Below are 6,151 nucleotides of genomic sequence, written 5' to 3'. Positions count from 1 at the left end.
GTAAATTTTGTATTCACTGCCATTTTTAAAACATGTTCAAAATTTTCGCCTAAAAAATAAAAACATCATTCCAGTATACACACTTTTCGTTTTTAGCACTGTTTTTAATGTTTTTTTGGGGTTTTTTGGCCAGAGTTCCCATTTTGAGTTTATAGTTCCCGTTTCAAAGTTTACATTGTTTCACCCCATCCTTTGTTATAAATATAACCTCAGAACTCATAGAACAAGCTTCTGGGAGCCAAGATTTTGGCTAGGCATTGCTTAGAGAAGGCTTGGAGAGTATTGTGACGAGCCTTGACTTCTCCACAGCATAGAGAAAGTACATCTCTTAGGAGGAGTAGACAATGTTGATTGTAATGTTTCATTATTGTGGCTAGTGGTTGTCAATGGTGTACGTATGGATGGAACTTTCACTTAATAATATAACTGAGCCAACACATTTTCATGCATATGTTGTTATTGTAGTTCGACTATTCTAGTTACTTTATAAATGCATGTTATTTAACTTACGCATTTGTGTATGAACTATTTTGAATGTAATTGTATGAATCTTGTTGAAGATGTGTTATTGCATTAACCAACCACTTTGGATTGTGGGCTATTCTGCTTCCATTTTGTGATGTCATTCCACTCGTGTGTTCCTTTCAGGCTGCGTACTATTATAGGTTTCTAAGGGACACACTTCCTTTTCCCCTCTATATGTTATAACCCCCATGCATCTCACTTGACTCGCTGCAAGGTTACGCACTTGCTTGCAAGAAAGTTATCATACTTACCTCTGCGCGCTACCGCAGTCAAGGCACTACTTTACTACCCACTGCTGGGACTCCTACTCCAAATAGTCTAAGGTCTAGTTGGGACTTCTTATTGAGGAGATCCCTTGACATGTTGGCTGGTCCAGCATTGCCAACTTATCTGGTGCTAGAAGGAGGGCCATATGACAATTTGAGCCCTCAAAATTTGTTTTGAATCTCTACACATCATTGATGACTTACATTACAATCTCAACTCCGACATGTTTTTCTCATGCACATGATTTTGAAGTGTCAGAGGATGTCATTGATGACTTGTCTCAAATAAAGTACAACGGTGAAGGCAGAGTAGCCTTGTTGAGACATGGAGTTGCCTTCTTAGGCTTCTGTGATAGGAATGAAGTCCCCTCAGACAACATTTCCTATGGGTTGTTCACTTACATGTTCAAAGGGCATGTTGATCAATGGTGTCACACATTGCCCACAACCTCTATTCACTCATTTGATCACATGATTGGAGAGTTAATCCATGCTTTCTATTGTTATGACCGTAAAGCACTCAATAAAAAAAAATTGAAATTACAAAAATAACCTAATGAATGTATTGCACAATTTTGGGACCGCTTCTATAATCTCGCTTTTCAAATCCCTAAAGATGAAATTGATTGGAAATTTCTCAAAGAAAGGTTTCACTATCTTCTTCATGTATCTGAAAATCCGCATGGGTTAGCATCATTCGAACCCATCCTAGCATACCTCGGTGTAATTAGAGATTCCAAATCTAAGACGGACAAGGTTGTTGTCACAAGGGACCCTTCATCCCCTTCTCATCAAACAACTCTAGCTCCGCAAGACGAGGTGGGAGAAGTTGTGAACCCATCTGTTGAACTGTCACATATTCCCACCCCACCTGCTCTCAATATCTATGCATATTTGCACTACAACCCTTATGGTTGTCTCGAGGTCTCGTCTTCTCAACCTCTATCCTCTGGTTCCTTTGATCCTCTAGATTGTACTGCATTGTGTTTATCCATTCTGGACTCCACATATGTTGTTCACGAGGATCAAGTTGTCGACGGAGTTGGTGTTGAGCCGCCAAAATTGCGTTTTCATTTTTTATGAGTATGTGTGGGAATCTGAAGAAGAAGTCATAGTGAAGGATGACCTCCTTCTGTCCGCACCTCATCCGCTTTTTCCTGACATATTTTTTGATTTACCATTTCTATTTTTTCTTGTGAAAAATCATTCCCAGGTGTTTCTAATTCCGATCATTCATAGGACACACAGGATGTTAGTCCGTCATTTGATTGTTGAGAGGACCATTATTTCTTTTCAAATCCACTCAATCTGCCATCTTTTCCTTCTAGAAATTCAGAGGGAGAAAAATTATGTTTCTCATCAACCCCTCTGTATGATTCGTCAGATTATGAGGATGTCAATGCACATCTTAAATTTTATGATCGTGGTTTTCGCAATATCTTCACTCACTCATTCAATCACGATGCTGATTTACTTGTTGTTGATTATCCCAAGCCATCGGTCTTTGATGAAACATTTGTTGATGAAGTGGAAACCCCTCAAGCTGTCGAAACACTTCATCCCGAGTTGATGGTTATGGAAGGTTCTTACAACCCTAAGGACATTTCCCCTTCCGATAAAAACTCCGTTGAATCAGCCCAAGCTCCTCATCACTCTCATGTTTGCATTGAAAATCAACCTGATCCACAGATTTCACATCCTCCATCAGAATCAAACGATCTTATTGCTTATGCACTGGAGGAGTCATATGTAGCATGTCATGTTGCTAAACAAAAATTTTCTTCTTTTTGAATGTTTGCTCATTTGTAAAGATCAAAAGAGTGTGCATGGTTGTCATCTATGCACATTGTGATGCAACACCATGGTACGTCCACAGAGTGTCTTTCATGTGATTTTGCTCTTTTCTTTTCTATGGATGCATTCAAACTTCGAGTGTGTTGGTTTTCATTATTTTATCTTTCTTGCATGTTGGTTTGCCTAAATATCTTTCTTGCTAACCATGCCTTCACCTACATGGGACAACCAATGCGCCAGTGGCTGCATTGGAAATATCACTTCACCTGAGTAGGCCCATGTATTGTTTAGCTCAGGAGTAGGAGTCGTGTTTTCTTTCTTGTTTTCGTTGCTTTCATGTTTTATTTTATTTCATGTTTTGCTTTACTTAATTGCTTTTCTTTCGTTTTACTTTTGTCCTTTTCTTCCTTGTTTGTTTTCTTGTTTATGCACCCGTAGGGTTAGTTTCACATGAAACTGTGTTCGACTTCTTGAGACAAGCAAGGTGAAATCCAAGAGGACTTGTACAACTATCAACATTTGGTTATCTGTCTATTCCCTCTCTTTGTGAATATCTTACATTGTTTCAGTCGATGATACCCTAATAGAAAATACATTCCTTTAAGAGTGAGTCTTAGTGAAAACACAATGCTTGCACTTTTAACTAGTACCACCTAATCTACTCGCTTTTCTATTTTCGGTTAACACTTTTCAACTCAGTCAAGTAGGGTAAGGTGAGGGGGGAAAACTTAACAAGTATGTCAGAGGTATATATAATATCCTTCTTTGAAGGGACAACCTCTTCTGCTCTCAATAATTGGGGATCCCTCTTCCACCTCATGAAATAAATAAGTGCGTATACATAGTTATTTGAAAAATGAAAAAAATAAAATAAAGGTGAAAGAGGAGAAAGGATTCTTATGCAAAGAGGTGAAGCAAGTAACTCCACCAAGGTACTATCCAGGCTTGCTGGCAGTAGAGCGATGCTTGTGTTCCTGAAGTGACTCTGTCGAGGTATAATCCAGGCCTGCTAGCAGTGGAGCAACACCAAAGATGAAACTTAAACTCTGACAGCCTATATTACTTGTGCATCAATATACCCCTCAACCCCAATCGAAACAACTCAATTGAGTTGGCTTAGTATATGTGTTGACCGATCTAGAGAATGGTAGGAACTATATCTTTAACTCAAGCTAGTGAAGGAACCATGAAGATCAAAGAATCAAACAATACTTCTGGAGGAGTTAGACTCGCTTTAAATGAGATAAGGTCCATACAGAGAGCTGAAGTTCTGCCAGAGTGTTTCCAATGTTGTAGCGGCTACAACCACCATCCAAAATTTTTCCTTCGCTTCGTTTTGGAGCCTCCCTACTAAAATCTCAGTAGTTTGTCTAACATTGCCCAGGTACTTGTGCTTTCATTTGAGTTTTATCTTTCACTGTACAATTTGTGTTTGCTTACTTGCTTTGTTTTCTGACCACAAGTTGACCTCCTTTCACTTGGTTGCAAACCATTTCTCGCACTACCTTGCTAATTTGTGCAGTCCTAGAGGGAAACCAACCTTGCTCTAAGGAAATGCATAGTTCAAGCCAATTGTGAGCTTCAGCTCCAGAATTTTGCAAACCCAGCTGGTATTCTATCTTCAGCTAGGAAACTGTGCAGAGCAGTCCAAGCCAGAAAGTGAGCCTTCAGCTCCAGAATTGCACAGAGCCAGCTGATATTTTGCCTTCAGCTGGGAAATTGCGCAGATATTGAGAGATAGCTCAGAGCTCCTCAACCTAGAAATTGCTCAATGCATGAACCAGAGGATTTTCCCAGTCCTTCCCAGAATTGTGCAATCTTTCTAGGCAGTGCATGGAATTTTTCTAAAAAGAGTTGGAAGCTAAGAGGAAAATAATCCCTAGGAAGTAGGGATCTATTATTAGTTTCCTGAAGGTGACACATTGCCATCTTTAGAAGTTTCTTCCAAGTGTCGATGTTGTCCTTGATCTCAAGCCTACACGTCATGAACTCCATTTTTCTCAACTCTGTATAATGGATGCCTCTAGAGCTCACTTAAAAATTTGATCATCAAGCTCTACCTTCCTTGGGTGATCAGGGAGCCTTCGGAGCATTATCATCACTTTTCAGTGTGAGTTTTGCTTTTATCGCCTGTTGCTGCTTTTTCTGTTGCTTTTATTTTTTTTAGCTTGTGAGAATGTTGTTTCAATCATTTTTTTTGAACGAATGTTGTGGTTTTAACATGTTTTAACTTGTAGAAGTGTTGTTTGAAGTTATAGATTTCCTTTCTCAAGTGTCGCATGAGTTTTCCCATTTTTTCACCAACGGTCATTGTTGCGGCGACTCCCTTCACATGCTTCATGTTCCTTCAGTTTGATCCATTGTTGCCTTTTTTTTACATGCATACATCTACACTTCATTGGATTTTCTCTCATCCTCACATCATCCTTCATGTATGCTTGTTTGCACACTCTCCATGAACCGGTCTGGGCTCCCTTGGCCCCAATCTCACATTTGCATGCACTATGCAATCTGGCAGCTCAAGGCCTCTGCCTTAGCTTTTGGAATTACACAGAGGTTATCCTTAGCTAGCTCCAACTGCATACTACGCAGTTCCAGGATCCAGTCTCCCAACTTGGTCACTGAGACTGCGCAATGGACAGTCTCTCCCAGACCTTGACCTAGACTAAACTTGCATTACGCAGTTCCAGTCATCAAGATTCCACATTAATTATCAGTACTACGCAATGCTTAGTTCCCACAATCAGTCTATCACCCATGTCAGTAAAAAATTGTTCAATTCCTCTCATTATATGCCCTGGTTACTGCTTGATCATGTTGTGAAGTTAGATTTGTAAGAGATAATGTTTTCTTACCGTGAGTGTCCTTTTTGTCCCACAGGTACCACACTTGTGAAGCACTTATCTCTAGTAGTCTTTGTACCATGGCACCAAAGAGAGTTGCTTCAAGAGAGACTATCGAAAGTAGTACTAGGGAAGAAGTTGAGCAAGCACCAGTTTACTTGCCAATATATGCATATGCCCAACTGTTTATAGAAAAGGAATCAACAATAACATGGCAGAAAAACCAACAGCTGTGGCAGAAGGCAGCAAGCCAGTACAAGATCAACGAAAGAGGAAATTGCTGATATAGTAAAGGGAGAAAAAAGTTGTAGAGGGAAAGCAGATTCATCTTCATGCAAGTAGATATGACAGAAAAAGCAAAAGGAAGTAGGGGACACAGACATCAAAGCAGAGGAAGAGAGAAGAGCAGAGCTTGCAAGTAGCAAAATTGAGATCACAACAAGCCTAACAAGAACCAAAGAAAGAACAAGAGTCTATAAGGAAAGGACATGGGAAGAACCAAAAATAGGAAGAAGAACAAAGGAAAGGAACAATGACTTAGTAAACAACGCCAATATAGGTTGATGAGATGGAACATCCAACAACTGAGGAAGAGAGTGAACAGATGTAGGTTCCATCACCAAAGCTAAGCACAAGAACCAAGTCCGGTTAGAGGTCGACAGGTACATGGAGAAACTAAGGTGAGAGGCCACCAGGGATGACTTGGAGCTGAGCGCACCAAAC

Source organism: Pinus tabuliformis, chromosome J (assembly GCF_031772625.1).
Source record: "Pinus tabuliformis cultivar Carrire ecotype Pingquan chromosome J, CPIR1, whole genome shotgun sequence".
Classification (NCBI taxonomy): domain Eukaryota; kingdom Viridiplantae; phylum Streptophyta; class Pinopsida; order Pinales; family Pinaceae; genus Pinus; species Pinus tabuliformis.
Note: the sequence above shows the minus strand (reverse complement) of the source record.